Below are 27877 nucleotides of genomic sequence, written 5' to 3'. Positions count from 1 at the left end.
GATCACAATAACCAAACTCAGAGTATGCACAAAAATCATCAAAACCCATGAAAACAAAAACACACATCCACCATCACAATATGGCAGGGATCAAATCAAATCTCACTGTCATTACCCTAAATATTAATGGCCTTAATTCACCCATCAAGAGACACAAGCTAACAGGATGGATCAAAAATTAGACCCCTCAATCTGTTGCCTGCAAGAAACCCAACTCACCACTAAAGACAGATACCTCCTCAATGTGAAAGGGTGGAAAACAATATTCCAAGCAAATGGGAATAAGAAACAATTGGGTGTAGCTATATTAAAATTGGATAAAATAGACTTCAAACCAAAAATAATCAAAACGGACAAAGAAGGCCGCATCAACAGGGATGTAAGGGAGCTCAACAAAACCATAGATCACTTAGACCTAACAGACATCTACAGAACTTTCTATCCCAAATCCACAGACTACACATTCTTCTCAGCAGCCCATGGAACATTCTCTAAAATAGACCTTATACTGGGTCACAAAAACTGCCTCCACATATTTAGGAAAATTGACATAATTCCCACCAGAATATCAGATCACAATGCTATATTGCTAGAAATCAACAACAAAATCCCACCAAGAATGCCAATGGCACCGGAAAATGAACAGCACACTCTCAAACAATAAATGGATAGTAGATGAAATAAAAAATGAAATTGCAAAATTCCTGGAATTGAATGACAATGAGAACACATCATACCAAAAGTTATGGAACACAATGAAGGTGGTCCTCAGGAGAAAATTCATAGCACTCAATGCCTTCATAAATAAGCCAGAAAGATCCCAAATCAATAACCTTACCATCCACCTAAAGCCACTGGAAAAACAAGAAAAATCCAACCCAAAGAGCTCCAGAAGGAAAGAAATAACTAAAATCAGAGCAGAAATTAATGAATTGGACCAAAGAAACAATTAAGACAATTGACAAAAAAGCTGGTTCTTTGAAAAAATAAACAAGATTGACAAACCCCTAGCCAATTTAATTAAGCATAAAAGGAGAAGCTTCAAATTAACAAAATTCAAAATGAAAAATTAGAGATCACAATGGTCATAAGTGAAATTGGGAGAATCATCAGGTCTTATTTCAAAAACCTCTACTCCACAAAACTGGATAATGTGGAGGAGATGGATAAATTCCTGGACTCATACCATCTATCAAAGCTAAACTCAAAGCAGAGTAATCACCTCAATGAACCCATCACACTCATGGAGATTGAAAAAGTAATAAAAAACCTCCCCAAAAAGAAGAGTCCAGGACCAGATGGCTTCTCAGCTGAATTCTATAAAACCTTCATGGAAGAACTCAAACCAATATTCCTTAAGCTGTGCCACACAATTGAAGAACAGGGAAAGCTTCCCAACTCCTTTTATGAAGCTAGTATCACCCTAATTCCAAAACCAGGCAGAGATGCCTCAAAAAAAGAAAACTACTGGCCTATTTCCCTAATGAACTTAGATGCAAAGATCCTGAAGAAATTCTCGCAAACCAAATCCAACAACACATCAAAAGCATAATCCACCTTGACCAAGTGGGATTCATCCCAGGAACACAAGGGTGGTTCAACATATGGAAATCTGTCAATGTAATACAACACATAAACAAGATTAAACATAAAAACCACATGACCATTCCAATAGATGCAGAAAAGGCCTTTGACAAGATAAAACATCACTTCATGATCAAAACACTGGAAAGAATTGGCATAGTTCGTACATATCTTAACATAATAAAGGCAATATACAAAGCTCCAAGGGCCCAAATAAAACTTAATGCAGAGAGACTGGAGGAATTCCCATTAAGATCAGGAACAATACAGGGATGTCTTCTCTCACCTCTGCTTTTCAATATAGTATTGGAAGCCCTAGCTCAAGCAATAAGACAGGAGAAGGAAATAAAAGGGATACAATTTGGAAATGAAGAAGTTAAGTTAGCTCTATTTGCAGATGACATGATTGTATATGTAAGAGACCCAAGAGACTCCATCCCAAAACCCATGAAGGTGATTGTCTCCTATAGCAAAGTAGCAGGATACAAAATCAATGCACAAAAATCAGTAGCCTTTCTATATGCAAATCACAAAGATACAGAGAAATAAATAAGGGGTATAGTCCCACTTTCAATAGCATCAACAACAAAGAAATAAAATACCTTGGAATAATGTTAACCAGGGAAATGAAAGATCTATACAACGAAAACATAAAAACACTCAAAAAGACATTGAGGAGGACTTGAGAAAATGGAAAGACCTCCCATGCTCCTGGAGAGGCAGAATTAATATTGTGAAGATGCCAATCCTACCTAAGGTAATATATAAATTTAATGCAATTGAAATTAAAATCCCTACAGTGTTCTTCACATAGATAGAAAAAATGATCTCAAATTTCATATGGAAAGCCGCAGGCCTCACATATCCCAACATATCCTCAGCAAAAACAATACCTTGGTGGCATCACCATACCTTATCTAAAGCTCTATTACAAAGCCATAGTAATAAAAACAGCATGGTACTGGCATGAAATCAGGAGTATAGACCAATGGAATAGACTTAAGGACCTGGGCTTTGGGACAAACAACATTAGCTACTTGATATTCGACAAAAGCCTGAACAATATAGGGTGGAAAAAAGATAGCATCATCAACAAATAGTGCTGGACAAACTGGATAACCACATGCAGGAAGCTGAAACTTGATACACACATTTCACCATGCACTACACTCAAATCCAAATGGATCAAAGACCTCAATATAAGACCAGAAACTTGAATACTAATGGAAGAAAATTTAGGAAGTACTTTCAATGATATAGGAATGGAAAAAGACTTCCTGAACAAAACCCCAGTAGCTCAAATCTTAAACAGTTACTCAACCAATGGGATCATATGAAGCTGAAGAGTTTCTTTACAGACAAGCATACAATAAGCAAAGCCAATTGATTACCCACAGAATGGGAAAAAATATTTGTGGTTATCCAACAGATAGAGAACTAATCTCTAGAATCTACAAAGAACTCAAAAATCTAAACAGTAAGAAGTCAAACACTCCACTCACAAAATGGGGCAAAGACATGAACAGGCAGTTCACAAAGGAAGAAATACAAATGGCAAACACAAACTTAAGAACATGTTCATCATCCCTAATCATCAGAGAAATGCAAATTAAAACAACTATGAGATTCCACCTTACCCCAGTAAGGATAGCAAATATCAAAAAATCAAACGAAATTAAATTCTGGCAAGGATGTGTGGAAGCAGGAATACTCATCCACTGTTGGTGGGAATGTAGGATGGTACAACCACTTTGGAAAGCAATATGGAGACTCCTGAAAAAGCTGACTATAGAGATACCAACAGACCCAGTTATTCCCTTCCTGGGCATCTACCCTAAAACCTTCAAACCACAGGCCAGAGAGATTTGCTCAACCATGTTTGTAGCAGCTCAATTCATAATAGCTAAGAGCTGGAATCAATCCAGATGTACATCACCAGTAGAATGGATAACTAAGATGTGGCATATCTACACAATGGAATTCTATACAGCAGTAAGAAAATATGACAGAAAGAAATTTGAGGAAAAATGGTTGAACCTGGAACAGATCATTCTCAGTGAACTTACCCAATCACAGAAAAAAAAAAAAATTGCCACATAGTCTCACTCATCTACAGATACAAACCTGAATCTACCCAAGTTACCTTACATACCCAGCAAGTATCTTATGGACTAGACACTAGGAGGGATAGGGAGGGAGGCAAGGGCATTGAAGGGGTGGGAAACACTAATGTAGACCCAAACGGCAATGGTACCATAAAATTCTACTTCCTAAAAGGCAGACCAAATGGCTGAACCTTCACCAGGCCCTTACAGGAAACACATGAACCACAAGTTACTGGAGGGGGTAGGACCAAGTCTAACCTAAATCCTCTACATCTTCCCTCCCTCCCTCTCCCTCTCTCTTTGTCTCCTCTCTAACTCCTATATATTAGTTACCTTTTTATTAATTTTCCAAGGGGGCATTGACCTGTAACTCCCAGTGCCAGCATGAGTCTATCACCCACAATGAGCTTTTGATCAGAGAAACCTACAAGGTTGTCTAAAAGAATAGCAGATTTCTGTCAGAGTACTTGATGACCCATCAAAGGTTAATGGTAAGACCCTATTGCTGAATACACCATATGCAGCTGACATGTAAAATGGAATGGCATGGCTGGAAGCCAGGAGAATCAGTCCCCAGACAGTCAGTGTGTCTAGTGCCAGAAGGTGCTACATGGGCGACTGGGGGAAATGACCAATATCTGTCCAAGCAACTCATGGTTCAACCTACATAGCAGCAAATAACCTGTTGTGATGCCCACACAAGTGCAATAGTGGAACACAGCCATGGCGGGGTACCAACTGCTCTTGATTCGGCTAACTGATCCCCTCAGTGGTAGGAAACCCATAGCTGGAGTTGGAAAACAAGTCAGAACCATATCCAAACATAAGCTCACTGTCCAATATCAAGCTACCATCAATCATGGGCTGCACGGGGGCCTACACCTATTAAACTCTCTATAAAAATATAAGGGATATCTCATTTGACCTGGTGCTAACTTACTCTCCTTTGGAGAATCTGCTTCTCTTTTTCAGATAGATGCAGATCCTAATGAGAGAGCCACCCCATCATACCTCAAAAGGGCCCGGGCTGAAACTAAGGAAAATTGGAGAAACAAGTAAGTGTGCTGTTTTCCTGATGAACTGGATACCAGCACAAGGGGGAAGGAGACCAACACAGAGAAAAATCAATGCCTACCAAATCAGAGAGCCAGAGCTCCAGAGGCCCCCAACACCTCATCACTGAAGCAGACCAAAAATGAACCCAACGTGGCTCAGGGATATTTTGCAGAAGAGGGGGCGGAAATAATGTCAGAGCCACATGTTGGGTCTTGATATGCAGAGACATTTATCGTACCAATAACTGTGGGCTAACTCCACAATGCATGAACCATATACCTCAACAAGGAGGGGCCTATGAGGAGGGGGTAGGTCACGGTTGAGCCTAATTATGGTACCAAACTTCCTGTACTTGCAGAATATAAAACTAATAAAAATAAATAAAATAAAAATAAAAAATATGAACAAGGTAAAAATTAATAATAATTAAAAAACATTTAAAAAGGGGTGTTGTTCTGTTCGCATGAGCCAATGGGACTCTTGGGGCATCTTTTGTTATTAATTTCTAGCTATATAGCATTGTGATCTGATATGCAGGAAATTATGTCAATCTTCCTAAACATATGGAGCCAGTCTTTGTGACACAGTATATAATTGATTTTAGAGAAGTTCCATAAGCTGCTGAAAAGAATGTGTAGTCTGTACATTTGGGGTGTAATATTCTCTAGATGTCCGTTAGTTCTGATTGTTCTATGGCTTTGTTGAGCTTTCTCTCTTCCCTCTTCATTTTCTGTTTGTATGATCTATGTATTGCTGATAGTGGAGTATTAATGTCCCCAACTATGGTGGTGTTGGTGGTTATTTCTGTTTTATTGCCAAGTAGGCTTTATTTTATGAATTCAGGTGCCCTGTGTTGTTTGCATAAAGATTTATGATTGTGATATCCTCTTGATGGATCATTCCCTTGATAAGTAGGAAATGGCTGTCTTTGTTTTTTCTGTTTTTTTTTTTTTTCTTGTTTGTTTTGTTTTGATTACTTTTGGTTTGAAGTACATTTTATCTGATATTGGTATAGCCACACCTGTTTGTTTCTTATTCCCATTTGTTTGAAATATCATTGTCCACCCTTTCACCCTGAAGAGGTGTCTGTCTTTGGTAATGAGGTTGGCTTCTTGAAGACAACAAATTGAGGGGTCTAATTTTCTGATCCACCCTGTTAGCCTGTGTCTCTTTAAAAAAAATGTATTTTTACTTATTTATTTGAGAGGGAGAGAGAAGCAGAGGGAAAGAGTGAGACAGAGAATGTGTATGCCAGGGCCTCCAGCCACTGTAAACGAACTGCAGATACATGAGCCACCTTGTCCATCTGACTTACTTGGGTCCTGGAGAGTCAAATTGGGTTTGTCTGGTTTTGCAGGCAAATGCCTTAACCCTTAAGCCATCTCTCCAGTCCAGCTTGTGTCTCTTGATGGGTGAATTAAGGCCATTAATATTTAGGGTAATGACTGTGAGGTTTGATTTGATCCCTGTCATATTGTGTTGGTTTATGTGGTTTGGTGTTTTCAGGGACTTTGAAGTTTGTATGTCTTCTCTGAGTTTGGTTATTGTGATCTGTTTCATGTAGGTACTTGAAGTTGATTATTTGACTCTTCTGTGTGGAGAATTTCTTGAAGTACTCTCTGTAGGTTTGGTTTTGAGTTTGTATAGTTGTAAAGATGAGTTTTGTTGTGGTAAGTTTTTCTTTCACTATCTGCTTTGAGGGATACTTTTGCTGGGTAGAGTAGTTTAAGATGGAAGCCATAGGTTCTTTGCAGGGTTCCATTACAGGACCTTCTGACTTTCTGGGTTTCCATTGAGAAGTCTGAACTAATTCAGAATGGCTTATCTTTAAATGTGATTTGTTGTTTTTCCCTAGATATTTTTAGGATTTTCTTTTTGGTGTCAATTTTAGAGTCTTCATGATAATATGTCTTGGGGAGTTTCTCCTTTGGTCTTGTCTGTTTGGAGTTCTGTTAGCATCTTATAACTTGATGGGCCTTTCTTTTGAGAGAATGGGTAAGTTTTCTTCAATAATTTTGTTGAATAAATTCTCCATGCCTTTGGTCTGAATTTCTTCCCCTTCTGGTAGTCCAGTGATCCAAATGCTAGGACTTTTAAGAGTGTCCCACAGTTCCCTCATGTTCTGTTCACAGAAAATTTTGAACTTTTTGAAACTTTTGAACTCTCAAACTGTTTCTTCTGTTCTGTCTTCTAGATCTGAGTTTCTATCCTCCACATGGCTGACTGTTCTTGAGAGCTTCTATAGAGTTTTGGGCTTGTTCAATTTGATTTGCTTTTTCTACTACTTTTATATGTATAGTTTCCATCCCTCTGTCAATTTCCCTTTTCATGTCATTTTCTGATTTTCTTGATGCTTCTTGGAATTCATCCTTGCATTTCTTAATGTCTTCAATGAGCTTAGCCAGCTGTTTTTTGTGGTCCTCTTTTTTTTTTTCCCCACTTTTCTTTATATCCTTTAACTGTCTTTGGACCCCTTCCATTTTCTGATCTATTAGGTCTAGTCTAGCATGGAAAGTATTCATATGATTATTGGTCCTTCTATTTGCTTGGTTAAAGTCGCATACTTTATAACTTCATTTTGGAGTTCTGATCCTAATGTCTCTACAATGTTTTGATTAGAGACATCCTTGTATGACTGGGCAATCTTATTGTGTTTACTTGCATTTGATTTTCCCTGTTATTCTTTCTGTGCTGTGGTCTGCCCATCACAGGGGAAGGAAGAGTGGGACTGCAATCATGAGCTGGGGGATGCAGGGGAATGGGACTGGGATTGATTGGGGTGGGGGGAGCAGGATGGCTTTCATGCCAAGCAGCTTTTGCACAGGGAGGGAGGAGCAGAGCAGCTTTCGCATGTGGTGGGGGGAGCAATGCAATTGCCTGTGCATGGCAGTGTAGGGGGAGCTATGCTGGCCTGTATCTACTTGCACCGGTTACTGCAGGAGGAACCTGTAGCTGGGACTATGGCTAAGACAGCTGCATAAGGGGATTGGGAGACGGGTGGGCTACCAAGAATGTGGGAATCACCTGATTCGCTTTTTTGCCCCTCCTACTGGCAGTCTATTAGAGTCTGCTCACCCACCAAAGACCCAGTGAACTCTTAATGTCTTGCCTTTTCTTCCCCGGGAGGTGCAGTACAGTAAGGCAGACGCTATCTTGACTAGAAGTCCTGTCTTTCTTTTAAAAAATACTTTATTTTTATTTATTTATTTTAGAGAAGGAAAGAGGGAGAGAGAGAGAGAATGGGCATGCCAGGGCTTCCAGGCACTACAAATGAACTCCAGATGCATGCACCACCTGGTGAACATGGGTACTGAAGAACTGAACCAAGTTCCTTTGGCTTTGTAGGCAAGTGCCTTAAGTGCTAAGCCACCACTCCAGCCCAATACTGTCTTTCTTTATGTCATGTCTTCTTATGGCTATCCATTTGTCTCCAAAGCTCACCTCAATGGATAAAACAGTTAGTCTATTTCCAAATAGCCTTTCCCTTTTCAGCCCAATTGTTGCTGTTGAGAGATCCTAAGACCTTTAAGAGTCCCACGTCAGGACAGAAAGCAAAAGCCTAAAGAGCTGGAGGTCAAAGAGAAATGGTCTGATTGGTTCACAGAGGGTTGAAGCAGCTGGAAAATTTGGGGACAGGAACTGATGGGAAGATCAGTGTTATTTGTCAGACTCATTGGAATTGAAATATCCCCTCCTGAAGAGAGGACAGAGGCTCTAGGCTTCAGGAATTCAAGTTTGGGAGACCTGAAATTTAAAAGGTCACAGAACCACTCCTCAAGATTATAGGAATGATGAATAACTAACTGGTGAAGGAAAGTCACCTATGTTAGAAACTGAAACATTCTCTCCAGGAGGGACGAACAAAGCTCAGGATACTCAGGAAATCAAGTCTGGGCAAAGATTACAAGTCATCTCAATAAGGCTATATACAAAGTGAAAACAACTGCTTGGGGATGAGAATTTCCAAATGAGCTGCCTACATGTCATGCAGTGTGCTTGAGACTATCTGATTGAACTGCCTGAAAGATGTGCAGTGTGCTGGAGACTTTGAGCAGTTGAGCTGCCTGCATGTTGCGCAGTGTGCTTGAGAGGTGCAACTACTGAGAGTCTTCACCAATGCTGAAGCAGGCTTTCTGTTGATGCAACTCTCTTAGAGTCATCCATTGTTCCTATAAGCAGACTCTTACCCTGTTCTGTAAGTAACCCCAATAAACTCCTCATTGGTTCACCAAACTGGTTTTGGTGTAATTGTGCCTTGGTCTGTCACCTATGCCATATCTGGGGTGAACATTGTGTTCCTATCACTGTAGGGAAAAGGTTTCCCAAGACAAGCAGACTGAAAGTTTTAAAAGGAGATGGAGAGGAATGGATATGAAGACATATCTTATAAGTGCTAGTCTGGGAGTTTCCAAAACAGACTAATGAAGTTCCAGGTAATCCTTGGAAAAATGAAAAAAGCATCAGAGGAGTTGGTGTAGCATATCAGAAGGGAATGAAGAAAAGAGTTTTTGACAACTGAGAAGTTTCCCTGACAGAAATAGGGTGAAGCAGTCATCTCACAGAGAGTCAGGAAAGACATCCCTTGTCCACAAAATAAAGTGGCAGTCCTCACCAAAGATGAATGCCAAAAGGAAAGATTTACATTCCAAAAGGCTCCTTTTAAAATAATTTTGTGCCTATAGCACAGCTTAAGAAGTAATAGTGTCAAGCTCTGTCTGACCAGCTTGACAGATATGTATGTGCCTTGGACAATGGTCCAGGTATCTGGTTCAGTGATAGACTCTGGGTGATGGATCCAGCACTGCAGAGTGAATTCACAGTTTGCAAAGGTGTCCATGTGAAGTCTTGAAGAAGAGGTTTAGGAGTACAATGATGAAGCCTGTTTCATCATAGTCACAATACCATAATTCTCAAAGAATATAGTTATCTGTTCATTTGGGCAAAAAAGGTTGACTAAGCCAGGCATGGTGGCACACGCCTTTAAACCCAGAACTCAGGAGGCAGAGGTAGGAGGATCACTGTGAGTTTGAGGCCACCCTGAGATTACATAGTGAATTCAAGATCAGCCTGGACTAGAGTAAAACCGCACCTCAAAAAAATAAACAAACAAAAACAACAACAATAACAAAAAAGGTTGACTAGAGCTTGGTCAAGGAGAGAATCTACCCACCTTGAAGTCTCTCCTGTGAAGACCTTCATTGTTCTTTGCCAGCACTTATCACAAAAGGAGGCTCAAGAAGACACTTGTTACTCAGCATTTTCCAGTCTCATTGCCCTTCAAATTCTATCCTGTTGTTTGTTTGTTTAGGGAATTTTATAGGTTCTCACATTGTTGTTCAGGTTTGCCTGGAACTCACAGCCCAGGTAGACGCAAACTTATGTCACTTCCTCTTGGCTCAGCATCATGGGGGATGGGATTATAGAAGTGATTATCTTTACCCAGCTATCTCTGTTTTTTTTTTTTTTTAAATGACAGAAAGAGGTGCTGGGACGATGGATCACTAGTTAAAGGGGCTTTACTGCAAAGCCTAATGGCTTAGGTTCAATTCTCAAGCCACCTACGTATACCAGACACAAACAGTGACCCAAGAAAAGCTGGTATGCATTTGCAGTGCCAAGAATCCCTGGCACACCAATACACATACATACACACATATACACGTACACATACACACATGTGTGCTGACAGATAAACAAATTATAAAAAAGAAGTGAAACAGTATGAATAAAGGTAAAAATTATTAGTTGTTAAAAGTACTAAATTATAATGCAGTACCTTCATCAAGAGTGAAGAAATTTGTCTGAGCTTAAAAACAAGAATTACAATTCAATAGATTACAGCACATAAAATTATCCTAAAAACAATTTTAATGAGAAGTTGTCACTCTCAAATATTCTGTTCACCAATAAATTGCTTTCTTAGTTTATATTTTTATCATGACACACAAGCAATTTTCACTGCTTCTATTTCTTGGATTAATAAAGATGGTTTTTCATCTGCTTCAAACGTCCTACAGACAAGCTAAGTATTAAATGTGTGAAAGCTGTTACCTATGAACCTGACAGAAGAAAGCTGAGCCTTTGAAAAAGAAAAAAGAAAAAAGATTTCCATAAGACACAAATCCCAGAATCCTCTGTCTGCAGATAGGTGAGTTAATGATCACTTCTGATCTCAGCTGGAACCGTCCAGTACTTGCAATTCATTATGCAGGCAATTACCAGTAATAAGGAGTTTTACCAGAAACATGGCAACTACTTTTCAAGACTATTTTAAATTATAACAGCAATAGTTACCTGTCAGGAAATTACTAATAGATGACTGGCAACAGGAATATATTAGCAAGCCAAGTTTAAAAGGAGAGAATTTTTATAAAGTTCTTTATTTGTTGTATTCTTGGGGAAAAAAAAAATCAATATTCTGCCCAAAGAGACAAATGGATCAACAGTGGTAATTATGGTGCATGCTTCTCTGACTCACCTATTATTAAGGCAAAGATTTATTAATGTGATCTGTAATACGACCAACTCCTCTCTCAGGAAATGGTATAAATATAAGGTCAGAACACAGAACACTACCTCCAAGTTCTGGTGTTTTCTTTCTAATACTATAGTGCCCCCCCCCACACCCATGGAACCAGACATGGGTCTCCCATCCTTGGATCCTGACGTTAAAAATAAAATATTACTTTAGTCTCATTAACAGGAATTGAAAATAGAAGAGTTTTTGTAAAGTATATATACTATATACTACACAGTATCATCCTTGAAGTTCACCTTAGACATGAACTTAAAGGGAATGTCAGTTGTATGTATAAAAAAAGTGTGGTCATCAAAGTTTGGAAACATAGTAAGACTATTATTATTAAGGAGTAAGTCTATGTAATCAGACTATTATCAACATAAAAAGTCTTTTAGTCTGCTTCCAATGTTCATACGACAAAAATGATAGCTTGAAATATTGGGCTATTCCTTCGAGATCAATTTCAAAGAGTGTGAAGTAGAAAGCCCATCGCAGCACTTTCAGAACAGCAACATTTGGAGATTGAAATATATAAGGTTGTAAGCAAGTAGTCAAGCATATTCATCTAAGCAGTGCATGTGGATAAAAAATAATGAGAATAGAGTGAGCTGAGTGCAGTACAGGACATGTCTGTTTTTATTCTTGTCTTATGACACATACATGTGTCATAATAAGCCCTAAGATGGAATGAGCACATCCATCATCCAAGAAGCTTCAATGTTACATACAATGTGCTATCAAATGAAATAAAGCTATTGATTTCTTTACTTTACTCAATGACCCAAACCCTGACAACAAATTGCCATTGTAAACACTTGCTAATGTCACCCCTCCAATATTTATTGAATGGTGTGAGTCTAAACATGTGAACTTTTGATTTTCATCACCAAGCAGTTGGCCTCAATTGATTCCCCTTCAGTAAGATTTTTCTATCTTATAAATTCTAAGTTAAGAAGAAATTAAACTCCAGGAGGAAAAGCAAAACAGCCAAATTCCAATACTGCAGATTACAGACACACACACACTAACACACACACACACACCTGAATCATTTCACCATCACTTGGACACGTAAGATAAAGAGGTTTATTTGTCTCCACAAGTCTAACCTATGCTGTTTTCCTGCAGATTTAACAAAACTGGGGCATTTCCCTGTACTCATTATTAGATTTTGCAAGTCTCCTAAAGTTATGCCTCTTGTACTAATACTGTGATAAATATTTGTTACAACATAATAAAATAACCTACACATTATACTTTTTACCTTCTGTTCAGCATAATTATAATCACTTCCCTTAGGAATACAGGGAGCCTTTTGTCAATTTGATATTCCTTATTATTTTCAAATGAAGCAATAAAGAGTGTGAGATGAAGAGCTTTGACTTAAGAGCTATAAACTCACCAGTATACAGAGTCTAAAAATAGCAAGAGTAACAGCAGCAATTGAAATGTAGAGAAACACAATGTTTGTCCACATCATGTGGTTAAGGAGCATTTTAATAAAGTAAGTTGTTTATAAAAACTTATTTTATGGTTTGATGTTCAACAATGCCAATCAAAGCAGCTTTGAGGTCTTTATATGTGCCAGGCTTTTTACTGTCAACTTAATATACACTATCATATATAGACCCCAGACAACCTGTCAGGAAAAATATTGTTATTTTCTCAATCTTACAGATGAAGGAAACGAGCTTACTTTGTTGTAAAAACAATTTGTTGCAACAATGAGAAAGTGTAATTTTCTTTCAGGTTGTCCTCTATTATGTTTCTATGGATATATGTCTGGCCTTTAGAACAAGGATACCATAATTGTTAAAAAGTAGAATATTTATAGTATAGACAGTACCTAATTTATAATGGTTCAACCTACTGTTTTTGAATTTAGGATAGCATGAAAGGGGTACATATTAATACAGATTGAATTATTTATATTGATTAGTTCCCAATATTCTCTGTGTATTAGCAGAGAGCTGTAGCTTCAAATTAGCCACATGATCATGAGTGAGCAACACACACTTCACAGTTGTTAAGCTAAAATGTACTAGGTAGTTATATTAAGAGAATTTTCAGGGCTGGAGAGATGGCTTAGCAGTTAAGCGCTTGCCTGTGAAGCCTAAGGACCCTGATTCGAGGCTCAATTCCCCAGGACCCACATTAGCCAGATGCACAAGGGGGCGCATGTGTCTGGAGTTCGTTTGCAGTGGCTGGAAGCCCTGGCACGCCCATTCTCTCTCTATCTATCTCTCTCCCTCTCTCTCTGTCACTCTCAAATAAATAAATACAAATGAACAAAAAAATATAAAAAAGAGAATTTTCATCATTTGTGATAATTACAATTAGCAGTGGCTTAAAGGAACAAAGTCCTACCATAGTTCATGTACATCAGTGAGACATGAAGAGTATTATGACTGAATTTCATGGCAGAATTTTAAAATACAGAAATACAGTGCAGCATGAGTGGAACTCACTGTCCAACCATAGAAATTAATGAGTTAAGCTAGACTTCAGATCCTCTGTACTTAGAAAGAACAAGAATGTGATAACATGGACAAAAAGTTAGCACCGAACATGTTTCAATTACTTGAGCCATCTGGGACATCCAGTTGTGAACCTCAACTATCTCTGCAGTCAGAAGAAAGGAAGAAAAGCACAAACAGCATAGGACAAACAATAGACTGCTTGAGTGTATATGATCTATAATTTATAAAGATATTTCCACAACTCAAGGGAAGAAGTTGAGGGAGAGAAGTTCTTATGGACATAAAGAAAAAAACTACAAATAGGTTTTGGTGTCTTATTATGAGTGGTTCTGGTTCCAGTTACTATCACTCAAAATCAAATCACCTCGACATGTCAGTCAGAACCAACATGATCCTGTAATTTTCAAAAATTACAAACAAAAAGAAAAGGATATGAGACACTCACGGTATGTCCTCTAAGCCTTTTAAAAGATAGAATTCTCCCTTGGGCCACATTCATGGGAAGTAAAGGAAAGATTACATTGTAGACATCAAAGGAGGGAATCCTGTTCAGAAAGAATTGTCCTAACAAATAGCTGATACCATGGCAAACTGGGAACTACACTATCACCCATTAAGCTGTGAGTATTGTTTTAAACAAGTTACTTAAGGTCAGGAGTCTTGCTGACAGAATTAATACACATAGAGTATATTAAGCCTTCTAAAAGACAAAAAAATCTTACAACATATGTGAAAGAAAATGACAGGAAAACAAGAAAAAAGCCAAATAACAAAGCTAGCTGAGAATTATTCAACACAGGAAAACATGCAACATGATAATCAAAGGAAAGAAACCCAAGCTATGAAAACATTTTAGAAAAACATCTGGGATGTGAGCTATTGTTGCTTCTGTTTTGAAAATACAACCTAGTCTTCCGCCCAAGATGGCGACCGGCTAGCTGTGCTACAAATCCCGGGGAAAGAAAAGGCAAGACATAAAGAGTTCAATGGGTCTTTTAGGGGAGAGCAATCTCCAATAGATTGTCAGTGGGAGGGCGGGGGGGGGGGGTGGGGAGGGGAAACAGGTAATCATGGATCCCCTCGCAGTAGCCCACCTCTCCCCCCAAATAGCCACAATGTCTGCTGCCGCTGCCCCCACAAGCCTATTGAACCCTGTGTGCAGAAGCTTAGACTACTCCACAAACTTGCCAACCTACTGCTCTGGCCACCGCATGTTCAGCGACTCCTGGCAATAACAGGGAATCCCTGATTCCCTCAGGATCAGGTAGCCCACCCCGCCCCATATCCACAGCACAGCTGCACACAGAATGATCCCGATCCCTGCCTTTGGAAGTTTAGACTGCTCCATCCACTTGCACACTTACTGCTCCTGCTGCTGCATGTTCAGCAAGCCCAGTCCCACAGCTACTGCCACACAAGCTCAGACTGTATATCTTGCTTGTGCCAGCTTAGGTGCCATCCCCTACCTTCTGCTGCACTGGCCCTCCACCATTGTCCTGTGGTGGGGGAGCAAAGACTTCTTCCAGGTCCCAGTGTTCCCAGCCAGAGTTTGGGCTGCTTCAAAGCTTGGTACCTCAGTATCCCTACTAGCTTCAACGCAGGCAGCTTTGGTGCATTACCACTTGAAAATTCAGGCAACTTGGTGCCACTGCCAGGCAGTAGATAGGCAGCTTTGGCAAGTGAGAGCCAAAGATCAGGCTGCTTGGCAACTGCCCCAGGATGCCTCAGATTCCCATTGCACCTGAGCCCAGGCTGATCCACCCATCTACATGCCCATACACTGTCATGGGCAGACCACAGCACAAAAAAAAATAACATGAAAAATCAAATGCAAAAAAAAACCAGTTAGATCATCCAGTCCTACAATGAACACATCTAACCAAAATATAGAACAGTCATTAGGATCAGAACATCAAAAGTTCAAAAGTCCCTGTGAACAAAACATGAGGGAATTGTGGGATACACTTAAACGTCCTAATATCAGGATCATTGGAATACCAGAAGGAGAAGAAATCCAGACCAAAGGCATGGAGAACTTATTTAACAAAATAATTGAAGGAAACATCCCCAGGCTCTTAAAAAATAGGCCCATCAAGATACAAGAACCCAACAGAACTCCAAACAGACTGGACCAAAGGAGAAACTCTCCAAGATATATTGTCATTAAGACTCTAAACATTGACATCAAAGAGAAAGTCCTAAAAGGAGCTAGGGAAAAACAGCACACCACTTTCAAAGATAATGCCATCAGAATTAATTCAGACTTCTCAAAGGAAACCCTGAAAGCTAGAAGGGCCTGGAAAGAAATACTGCAAAGTCTAAGAGCCTATGGCTTCCAACCCAAACTACTCTACCCAGCAAAAGTATCCCTCATAATAGATGGTGAAAGAAAAACTTTCCAAGACAAAACTCAACTTTATAATTATATGAACACAAAACCAAACCTACAGAGAGTATATCAGGAAATTCTCCACAGAGAAGAAACAAATAATCAAACTCAAATGCCTACAAGAAGCAGATCACAACAACCAAACCTAGAGTAGGCACAAAAAACATCAAAGCCCATGAAAACACCAACACCAACACACATCTACCATCACAGTATGGCAGGGATCAAATCAAATCTCACAGTCATTACCCTAAATATTAATGGCCTTAATTCACCCATCAAGAGACACAAGCTAACAGGATGGATCAAAAAATTAGACCCCTCAATCTGTTGCCTTCAAGAAACTCACCTTACCACTAAAGATAGACACCTCCTCAGGATGAAAGGGTGGAAAACAATATTACAAGCAAATGGGAATTAGAAACAAGCAGGTATAGCTATATTAATATCGGATAAAATAGACATCAAACCAAAAATAATCAAAAAGGACAAAGAAGGCCACTTCCTATTTATCAAGGGAATGATCCAACAACAGAATATTACAATCATAAATCTGTATGCACCAAACACAAATGACACCACAGTTCATAAAACAAAACCTACTTCACAATAAAACAGAAATAACCACCAACACTATTATAGTTGGGGACTTCAATACACCAATATCAGTAATAGACAGATCATCCAAACAGAAACTGAACAGGGAAATAAGAGAGCTCAACAAAACCATAGATCACTTAGACCTAATGGACATCTACAGAACTTTCCAATCCATATCCATAGACTACACATTCTTCTTAGCAGCCCATGGAACATTCTCTAAAATAGACCTTATACTGGGTCAAAAGACTGCTTCCACATCAGAATTACCTCAGATTTCTCAGTAGAAACCCTGAAAGCCAGAATGGCCTGGAATATAACACCATAAAATATAAGATCCTATGGCTTCCAGCCCAAACTACTATACTCAGCAAAAGTGTCCTTCATAATAGATGGTAAAATAAAACTTTACACAATAAAAGTCAGCTCTACAACTGTATGAATACAAAGGCAAACCTACAGAGAATATTCAGTGAATTCTCCATACAGAAGAGTCCAACAACCAATCTCAAGAGCCTACAAGAAGTAGACTATAATAACCAAACTTAGAGAAGGCTCAAAAAACTACAAAGTCCAAGAAAACACCAAACCCCATAAAGCACCACAATATGACAGGGATTAAATCAAACCTCACAGTTATTACCCTAAATAGTAATAGCCTTCATTCACCCATCAAGAGACACAAGTTAACAGGGTGGATCAAAAAACTCAGCCCCTCTTTTCAATTCCTTCAAGAAACCCACCTCACCAAAGACAGACACTTCCTCAGCGTAAAAGGGTAGAAAATGACATTCCAAGCAAACAGAAATAATAAATAAGCAGATGTTGCTATACTAATATCAGATAAAATAGACTTCAAACCCAAACTAAGAAAAACAAACAAACAAACCACAACAACAACAACAACAACAAAAACAACAAACTAAGAAGGCCACTTATTATCAAGGGAATGATCCAATAACAGGATATCAAAATCATCAATCTATATACACCAAACACAGGTGCACCACAATTCGTAAAACAAAACCTATTTGACTGCTGCTCTGTTCACTGAAGCTGGGCACTGGCAGTGGGGGAGGGGAGGCTGCTGATGCTGCTCTAGTTCTCTTGCTGTCCACATGTTCTTCTACCTTGTGATCTGCTCCTCCGTTGTTCACTGCTGCTCTCCCTTTAAGCTTCTTGAGTTTGTGGAGAGCTCTGGTGTGAGTGGAAGCTCCCCTCACCTGGCTTTTCCTATGGCTCAAGCTGAGCCTGGTGGCTTCAAGCATATCCTGGAAGATATACTAAAAGGTTGAACTTTCAACAGGACCTTAGGGGAAGCAACTGAATTGAAAGGCTCTGGAGAGGGTGAGATGAAGCCTAATTTTAAATTTCTCTTATTTTTTTTAATTTCTTTTTCTACTTTCTTTCTTTTAATTCTTTCTTTTATCTTGGCACTGCCTATAATTCCCAGAACCAGGATACAGTTAACAACCACAATGAGCTGTTGATCAGAGAGACCCACAAGGTTTCCCAAAACAAGACAAACTTTTGTCAGAGCACTTGATTATCTACTAGAGGTTAATAGTAAGACCCTAATGCTGAAGACACCATATGCTATCAGTAGGGAACATGGATAGACCTGGCTAGAATCTGGAAGAGAGTCAGTCCTCAATTAGGCCATCTAGTGTTAGATAGTGCTACATGAGCTTTTGGGGGAAAGTGGCCAACATCTGTTGGCGCAACTAGAGAAGCTACTGAGAAGCAAACAAGATGTGATGCTCACAGAATGCAATAGTGGCACACAGCCATGGTTTGTAACCAACTGTTCTTGTATTGGCTCATAGACCCACTCAGTGGAAAGGAAACCATATCTGGAACTGACAAGTCAGAATCATATCCAGATAATGATTTTGCTTTCCAATATCAAGCTCCCACTAATCTTGGCCTACAAGAGGTCCTATAACCATTAAATTCTGTCTAAAGTAATAATGGTTATCCCATTTCACTTGTGCTCACTTCGTTCTTCATTGGAGAATCTGCTTCTCTTTTTCAGATGGGAGCATGATATGAGGAGACAAATGACCCATCATACTTCACCACAGCCCCAGGTGAAACCTCAGAGGAATTGGGGAAATGAGAAAGAGTGTTGCTTTCTTGGTGAACCTGATATCAGCACAAGGGTAAAGGAGATAGACACTGAGGACACTCAACACAAAAAAAAAACCCAGAGATCTAGAGGCTCCTAAAAGCCCATTACTGAAGTAGACTTAAAACACACCCAATATGGTTCAGGGAATTTTGCAGAGGAGGGTCCAGAAAGATTGTTAGAGCTACAAGCTGGGACATTATGCACAGAGACATTGTTCCTCATAACTGATGGCTACCTCCACAATGCATCACCTATAATCCCCATGGGATGACCTGCATCACCAATGAGGACAATCCTTTGGAAAAGGGGTAGGGATGAGAAAAAGGATGGTACTAACATGTGCTATTTAAAAACTAAGTATGTCCATAACTAATTTTTTTAAAAAGGAAAAGAAACCATGAGATGTGATTATCCCAATAACTCCTTATTCCTGACTTTAGTTATGTATTTTCTTAAATCATATATATTTAGTGCTGTGTATAACATGCATAATTGATTCCTTTGGTCCATCTTCCCTTTAATTTCTGTAGCCTCTTTTTTTTCCTTCCCTTCTTACCTTATTACCTAAATCTCAATCTCAGATAACATTTTTGTCTCTTCACAAATATCATCTTTCACAAATTTCATCCACATTTTATCTTCCATGACTTTAAATGCCATATTTAAAAAGCTGACATGAAAATCTGTATTGATAGCACTAACCTCCTAAGCCCAACTTCTAAACTTATACAGGGATTTCACTACTCAAGGGAAGAAGTTGAGGGAGAGGAGTTCTTATGGACATAAAGACAAAACTATGCATAGATTTTGTTGTCTTTTATTATGAGTTTGTCCAGTTGCTGTTACTGAAAATCAAATCACTTCAATAGTCAGAACCACCATCTTCCTGCAGTTTTCAAAACTTACATACCTAAAAAGAAAAGGAGATGAGGCACTCACTGTGTTTCCTTGAATACCTGTAAGTGAATGCCCCATTCGTATTTAACACTCAGTATATTCCCCCAATAAGGCCCTTCTGACCTGGCTCTCTTTATTAGTATCACTAATATTTAATAATTTTGAAGATATCTAACAAAGTTGTATAAGATATTTCAGGCATTTTACTACCAAGATCCCATTTAATAAGTTTCTAAGCCCTATAATTTCTGCTCCTGTACACATTCATTGAGCTATCCTCCAGTAGTCATTGCTGTTACTACCAGGATAGAAATTCCCTTCCATTTTAATACTTGAAAAAATTGTAATTGACTCTCCATGATTTCCCACGAGTAGACTCTCCATACTGACCTTTCTTACATATTGTAATTAGTTTAAACATTTAGAAATACTAGGCATTGGATGGCATTGACTCTTAGTATTGTCAAAGACTCTTCTTTTTTCATTTTTATTTATGTATTAGAGAAAGAGGAAGGAAGGGGAGGGAGAAAAGGGGTATGCCAGGGCCATCTGCCACTGCAAGTAAACTCCAGACACATGAGTCACTTTGTGCATGTGGATTTACTTGGGTACTGGGGAATTGAATCTGGGCTGTCAGGCTTTGAAAATAAGTGCCTTTAATCACTGAGCCATCTCTGTAACCACTGAGCAATCTCTCCAACACGTCAATGGTTTATCTTTAAAGCAGACTCTTTACTATAACCATAATCCCTTGCTACATCTTAACTTTTAATTCATTCATGCTATCTATGTCCTACAAATAGTAATTTTACATTGCCCAACTTTATTCTAAATTCTCAAAACACTATGCTTGCCTTTAAATCATTTCTTTCACATTTTGTAATATCAATACTTCTGCTTCCTACCACTTACTCTGTGACTCTTTCCTTTGAAGAAATATTTTGAACTGAATCATGATTCATTTATGGGCTTCAGGAAATAATTAAGGGTCAATTCTATGATATTATTCTAGAACTAGGCATCATTCTAGACTTGGGAATAAGCCTTATGGAAGAGGCAAGGTTTTGCTTTCTTGGACCTGACATTCTAATTTAAAATGGACAAGAGTAAGATATAGACCACAGACAAATAAATGAACAACATGATTCTAATAATAAAAACTATAATGGAGAGAACAGACTAATATGAGGCTCAATAAGGTTGATTTTGAGAATACTTTAAGTTGAGAGAGAAGGATGGTAGTACAGAAGACATTTGTATTAAAGTGACTTTTTTTACAGAGACAAGAAGTTAGCCAATCTAAGACCATGGTACAAATGACCCTACCCAGAGAAAACAACAAATGCAATGACCCTTACTCTACTTTCACTCTGTTTTATAAAGCTGTCATAACAAAGTACACACACTGGATGCCTTAAATAACTTAAATTTAGTTGTTTATCTATCTTCAATTCTGGAGGCTAGGAGTCCAAAACCAAAGTATGAACAAGGGTAGCATCACCTGAGGTCTTTCTCTTTGGCTTACAGAATGCTATCTTCTCCTTGTTGCCATGCCCTTGCTTCAGTGTGTGTCCATGCCCCAGTGGCCTTGTATTAGAAGTCTTATTAGACTTACTGAACTAATTGCCTCATGTTAAGTTAATACCTGTTTTAAGACCCTCATCTCCAAATGTAGTCACATTCAAGATACGAGAAGTGCAACCTATAAACTTGAGACAGGACACAATTTAGTTCATAGCAGCATTGTGCATTGACTTATAGGTTATAGTAAGGGGTGTGGCTTATATTATAAATGTGTAAAAACCAAATGTTCTGGTTTACATGCTATAAGGAAGTCCTTAGGTCCTCTTTAGGAGATATATTTCAGAAAGGCAAAAATCAAAGTGTGAAATCTAGTCCAGCATCTAGAACCAACACAGGCTCATTAGTCTCAGTCCTTACTTTTGAAACAATATTTAATTAGAGAGAATGTGAGCAACAGGAACTCTTGGAACTGCAAAAAAAAAAAAAAAAATCCTCCAGACACATGTGCCACCATGTACATCTGACTTCACATGGATTCTAGAGATTTGAACCTGGGCTAGAAGCTTTGCAAATCCTTAACAGCACCTCAGCTCTTACTTTTGCAATGCAAATAGTTACCAATTTATGCTCCTTCAATGCAGGTCTTGAAAGGATTTAAAATTGGTCCAAAATCATATATGCTCATAGAAACTTTACTTTAAATCTTGTATTTTTGACTTCTCCTGAGCTATCAATATGCATTAAAATATGATCTTACAATATTGGCCCAGAGCATTAAGCCACCACTCCCAAAGTCACATTGTTATGACCATAATAACCAACACTCCATAGTGTGCTAAGTTACTATACTAGTCTTTTCCATTTCTATGTTGAAATACCTGAGGCAGGCTAACTGTATAAAGAAAAGGAGTTTCTTTTGCTCACAGTTCAAGATATTCAAATATAGGGCAACTGCATTAGCCAGTCTCTGTAAAAGCCTACTTGTCTCCATCACTTCATGTTGATAGAGCATGAGTGAGGAAGAGATCACGTCTCAAAATGGGAAGCAATTGAGACTGGGAAGCCCACAGTCCCTTCTGAGGATATATCTGCAATTAATCTAAACATTTCCATACTGCCTTATCTACAACCATCCTGGGGACCAGCCTGCCAATACTTGAACTGTGGGATGCAAACCAAACCCAGATGACAGCATTTGCTATGATGTTTCATGGATTGAGTATACAAAAGACATTAACTTTATGGTATTTCCAACTTCAACAGATTTATTGTGATATGACCCAATTTTAAGTGAAGGAGTCGCTGAATAATGATGGAACTCTGATGAAAACATCATGATGTATACCAAGGAAAATTTTTATGAGATTTTTTTTCTTAACAATTTTCAAAAGAATTACTACTTAATCACATGTATAAAACCAAATTCCAAGTTTCTGTAAACAGTTGGTACTTTACTAAGCATATGATTTCATATTTCTTTGCATAACACATTTCTACATCTTTAAAAAGAGAAATTTATACTAAATGAGCCAAAAAGTTCATTCTAGTCCTAAATATAAATTTGAATCAGTTAGAAAGAAGATAATTCTTAAAATGCCAAGCCCAGAGTTATTTGAGAGATAATCTATGAATATTTTAATCAATTCCACATCAAATTCAGAAGATTTCAGACCAAAAGGTTCAGAGATAACCTTAAATTAAAATGAATACCTTTCAGGAAGCCTCTAAACATCATTATAAACCATTGTTTCAGTCTCACAGAAAGGAGTCCTTTTACAGCTACAGAATCAGAAATAGTCCCATCAGACTCATCTTTCAACCTATCAAAGGCTGTGCCTGGTTTTAGCCTTATTTCTTGTCCAGAACATTAAAATCATATTCACAATCACCAGTTTGATAGTCATGACTTGTCACTTATCTTTTAAAACATGCTCAGAAAGACAAATTGCTGTCTTCCTCCTAGCATGTTTCCCATGGATGGAGCTGCATCCTGAGAGAGCTGCCCATGTCCAGAAGACTTAACTTACCCTGACCCTTCCATAGCATCTCTACTTCTCATTTCACCAACCAGCCAAACTGAAAATTTAGGAAAGATTAATCACACAAAATCTACGCTGGTTAAACCTGAAGAATGCATGTCACTAATTCCATCCATCCCCCACCCCCTCAAAATCCTCATACCCTTTGATACCTATAAGCTAAATAAAAAAAAAAAGTTATCAAGCCCTCTCTTCCCCATATTCATCAGCCAGTTCCCAAAGCCAGCATATAGAAACATTAATCATACTGTCACAAGGCTGCTTCCTGGAGTGATAGCTTATCTCACATACTTATCCCACTTCTAGGAAAAACATTGGCTGATTCAATAACTCTTTCCTCAAGAAAAAATACTATTTCTCATTTAGCCCTCTGTTCCATACTCACTTATCTTGTTATTAGATATAGTAATAATAGAAAGTTTTAGTTAATATGAGGTTTTGTCTCTTGTTGATTAAGTTGTCTAAACTGTAGTTCCTTGTTATTTTTGGGCAACATCAGCAATGCTGCCTGGAGGACCACAGCCCAGGAAATACTCCTTCTATGTGCAGAGCCTCATTCCTAATTAGAATTCTTGCCCTGTCTCTTTTAGTCTACTCAAGTTGCAATCCTTAGCAGATGAACTTCTTAGGTACAATGTCAAGTTCTCAGCATGGTATTTACTGTTCTCTAAGCTCTAACAGTTTAAAACTTTTAAAAGTATTTTATTAGCACATATTAATTATGTACAATAATGGGTTTAAATATGATAACTTTATACATGTACAGAATGTACTTTGATCATATTTACCCCCATTATCCTTCTGTTTCTCTCCCACTTTCTCTTCCCCTTCTACTTTCTATTCTTGTTTATTTTTTTGTTTGCTGTTTTTTTAGGCATGGGTAAAGAATTACTTAACGAAGCACAAGGAACTTACTTGTAGCTACGTCACTGAAGAAAATGTCATTCCTTCAGCAACTGTTAAGTACCTATAAATCCTCAGTGAGGAGCGGGACCTTGTGAGGTCTCCTGCATCCATGTCATAATGCAAAGAGGTTCAAATGTGTATAGGTCTTGTGCATATAAAAGCAGCTGCCAAGTGTCTAAGCATATAGTGATCAGGTTATGCCCAGAGAACAGCATTCCACAATGCTGCACCTATTTCTCTGGCTCTTATAAAATTTCTGCTCTCTCTTCTGTGATTTTCCCTGAGCCTAAAGGGGGTAATATAGATTGTTCCATTTAGGTCTGAGCATTCAATACTCACTTATTCTCAGCACTTTAACCAGTTATGAGTCTCTGTAGCAATTGCAGCCCTCTACAAAAGTAAGCTTCTCTAACCAAATGTATGGGCATAAGTATAAATATTTAGAAGTCAATTTGATGAGCACATCATGTCCATTCAACAAAACAACAGCAATAGCTTTCCCATTAGGGACTATAACCTCCCTAGCCAAGGGCTATAGACCAGGTTTATAGTACCTGACAAGAATCCCTTCCTGTGGGGAATCTGAAAGTAGTTGCTTACCTCTATCATAATCATGGCACTATTGCACAAGCTAGTTAATATACCTGGTCAATATAGTAGCACATGGGGTCGAGGGACAAGTGATGAAAATTCGTTCCCAGCAGCCTTCCAATACTGGGAATGCTAACCATCAGGAAGAAAGCTTCCAGCTTTTGTTTGCTCCATGTCCCACAACCAGAGCATTCAGTGCTTTCAGCAATAGGGACCTACCACGTAGTTGTGGTGGCAGTCACAGCAGTACCAGCAGGTTGCACAGTTTTGAGGGCTGTAGGGGCCTTCTTGGGCAATGACTCATATGATGGTAGTTCACACCTGGCACTGAGAATTTCATTTGACAACGTATATCCGAACCCTAATCTTAATTTATAAAACATTAAAAATATCTCTCAATGTAAGGAGCTAATGAAATAAATTGAGAAGAAGAAAACCTTCAGCTAAAGCATGCAACGGTGTTCCCATCCTATACCTCCCAGCTGTTTTAATCCTTCTCTTTACCAGATATTCACTCACAATACTATGACACTTACATACAGAAGGACAGGTTTCCTCATATCTCATATACATATAAGTTAGGATATGATACTTTTACCCTTGCGTTTCCCAATTTCTGTTACTATAGACATTTTAAAAATCATTTGTTCTTGAAAAACTTAATCATATGATAATAATTTTCCTCCTATTTGTTCCTACTACATGTCTTCCATCTTTACCAAATCTCTCTGTGAGTAGGTGTGAATGTAGGTATAATAATCCCATGTCCTTTTTTTTTCTAAGGTAGGGTCTCACTCTAGCCCAGCCTGACCTAAATTCACTATGTATTCTCAGGCTGGTCTCATACTTACAGTGATCCTCCTACCTCTGCCTCCCGAGTACTGGCATTAAAGGCATATGCCACCAAAGCTGATAATTCCTTTGTTCTTTGAAGATTGGTGTCTAGAAAACTCAAGAGTCATAAATTGTAGCCATGAAAAAGCAACTAGTAGGCTGGGAAGATGGCTTAGCGAATTAAGGTATTTGCCTGCAAAGCCAAAGGACCTTGGTTCGATTCCCCAGGACCTAAGTAAGACAGATGCACAAGGTAGCAAATGCATTTGGAGTTCATTTGCAGTAGCCAGAGGCCCTGGCATGCCCATCCCCCCCCCCGTGTGTGTGTGTGTGTGTGTGTGTGTGTGTGTGTGTGTGTGTGTGTGTCCCTCTTTCTCTCTCTCTCTCTCTTGCTCTCTGAAATAAATAAATAAATAAATAAATAAATAAATAAATAAATAAATAAATATTCTTTTTAAAAAAAGCAACTAGCTAATTCAAGGGAAGGAAAGAGATATCAAATTTATTAGTTGTTTAGCACAATGAAATAAAGACAGGAATATGATGAAGATAAGCAAATTTATCATATACCAAAAACTAAGATCTGTGGTTCATCACATTATCTTATTTAATCCTCAAGCTATTCTGTAACCTCAAGATTTCTTCATTCCCATTATACAAGTCAGAAAAATAAGACTGAACAGGCCCAGGGAAATTGTCCAAGTTCACCAAACTAATAAAGTGCATAGAAGAATAATTAAACTAACTTTGTGCACCAATTTTGTGCCTCAAAGTAGCACTTATCAAATAATGAGGAACATATGTTAATATTTTAGAACCCAGGCAAAATTTTCTGCCTGCATTTTCTTGTCTTCTATCAGCTTGCTAGTATTAGTACATGGTCCTTAATAAGCTCCTGTCTGAGAGAACAAAAATTAACTAAAGCCAGCCTCCTCCATACAACAAGAAAGCTGTCTAATATAGAACATCAGGAGATAAGAAGAGTAATTAGTAAGTTCTTTCCTCAATATAAGCTTGCCAAATATATGAATGAGTGAACTGAATGAAACTGATTAGGATTCTCTGACATAATTAAATGGCATAATGAAAGACATGCTTCAAGTCAAAGAAATACATTATCATTGTCCATCTATACTTCATGGCATAGATACTCTTCTTCCCAAATTTGATAAGAAAGGTTTTCACTGACAGGATTCTGACTCTCCAACACTCCTAATATGTAAGAGTCTCACCCCCTCATGCTTTGTGAACTCTCCAAACAGAGAACAGAGAATATCCTATAAGCCATAGGGAGATACTGGTTATTACAGGCCAATGTAAAGTGATGAACACTGGTTCCACATGATCTCACTTGCATTTTAGAAAGACCTGCCAGACTATAGTAAGGGTAAGAGCAGGAAATGTAGATTGATAGCAGGACAACCATATATGACCTTGTGTTCCCCCAGAAATGAAACTAGATACCAGGACTTTGGGATAGACAGTTTCCTGGGAAATAGGGTTATGGGAATTGGAAAAAAGTGAAACAAAGAAAGAGAAAAAATGAATCTAAGTATGCCCAGTGCCCCTGGATGTGTAGCTGCTGGATGTGCTCTAAGGTATTGGGAAGCTACTATAGAAAGAACTTAATTCCTTTTCACTTCCAGGTCTCAGCACCATTGACTAACTGTTGAAAGAATTTCAAACAATAGGAGGGGAGTCCAAGGACAGAAAACAAAAGGCAGGTGGTCAGTGCAGATTAGGAGCTATCAGGCTGCATGCAGCTAGTTGATTTAGCAATGAAAGGAGGAGATGATTGGGCAGACAGGATGAAAGAGGAAGATTTAAAAAATGGTCTAGGGCTGGAGAGATGGCTTAGCAGTTGAGTTGCTTTTCTGCAAAGCCTAGGAACTCATATTTGAATGGCCAGTTCCCACACAGCCAGATACACAGTGATGCAAGCATGCACTTCTTTTAACAAACAAAAAGCCTGAAGCAGGATCCCATATCAGTAAAATAGATGTGTGTAAGTCACTGGAAAGGGTTCTTTATAGACACTTCAGGTGATAAAGCTAAATTAGTAACATAATAACTAAACATAATTCCAGTGAGAACAGAGTATGGACTTTTCTAGAGAATCAATGGTCAATTTCCAAGAGGTATGAGATAGAGGACCCAGTGTGAATCTATGCCAAAGGCAAGCTGTGTTTCACAAAAGGCAACCATTGGTGCCCAAATTCAT

The sequence above is a fragment of the Jaculus jaculus genome, chromosome 1 (genome assembly GCF_020740685.1).
Source record: "Jaculus jaculus isolate mJacJac1 chromosome 1, mJacJac1.mat.Y.cur, whole genome shotgun sequence".
Lineage (NCBI taxonomy): Eukaryota > Metazoa > Chordata > Mammalia > Rodentia > Dipodidae > Jaculus > Jaculus jaculus.
This window is presented reverse-complemented; position numbering follows the sequence as displayed.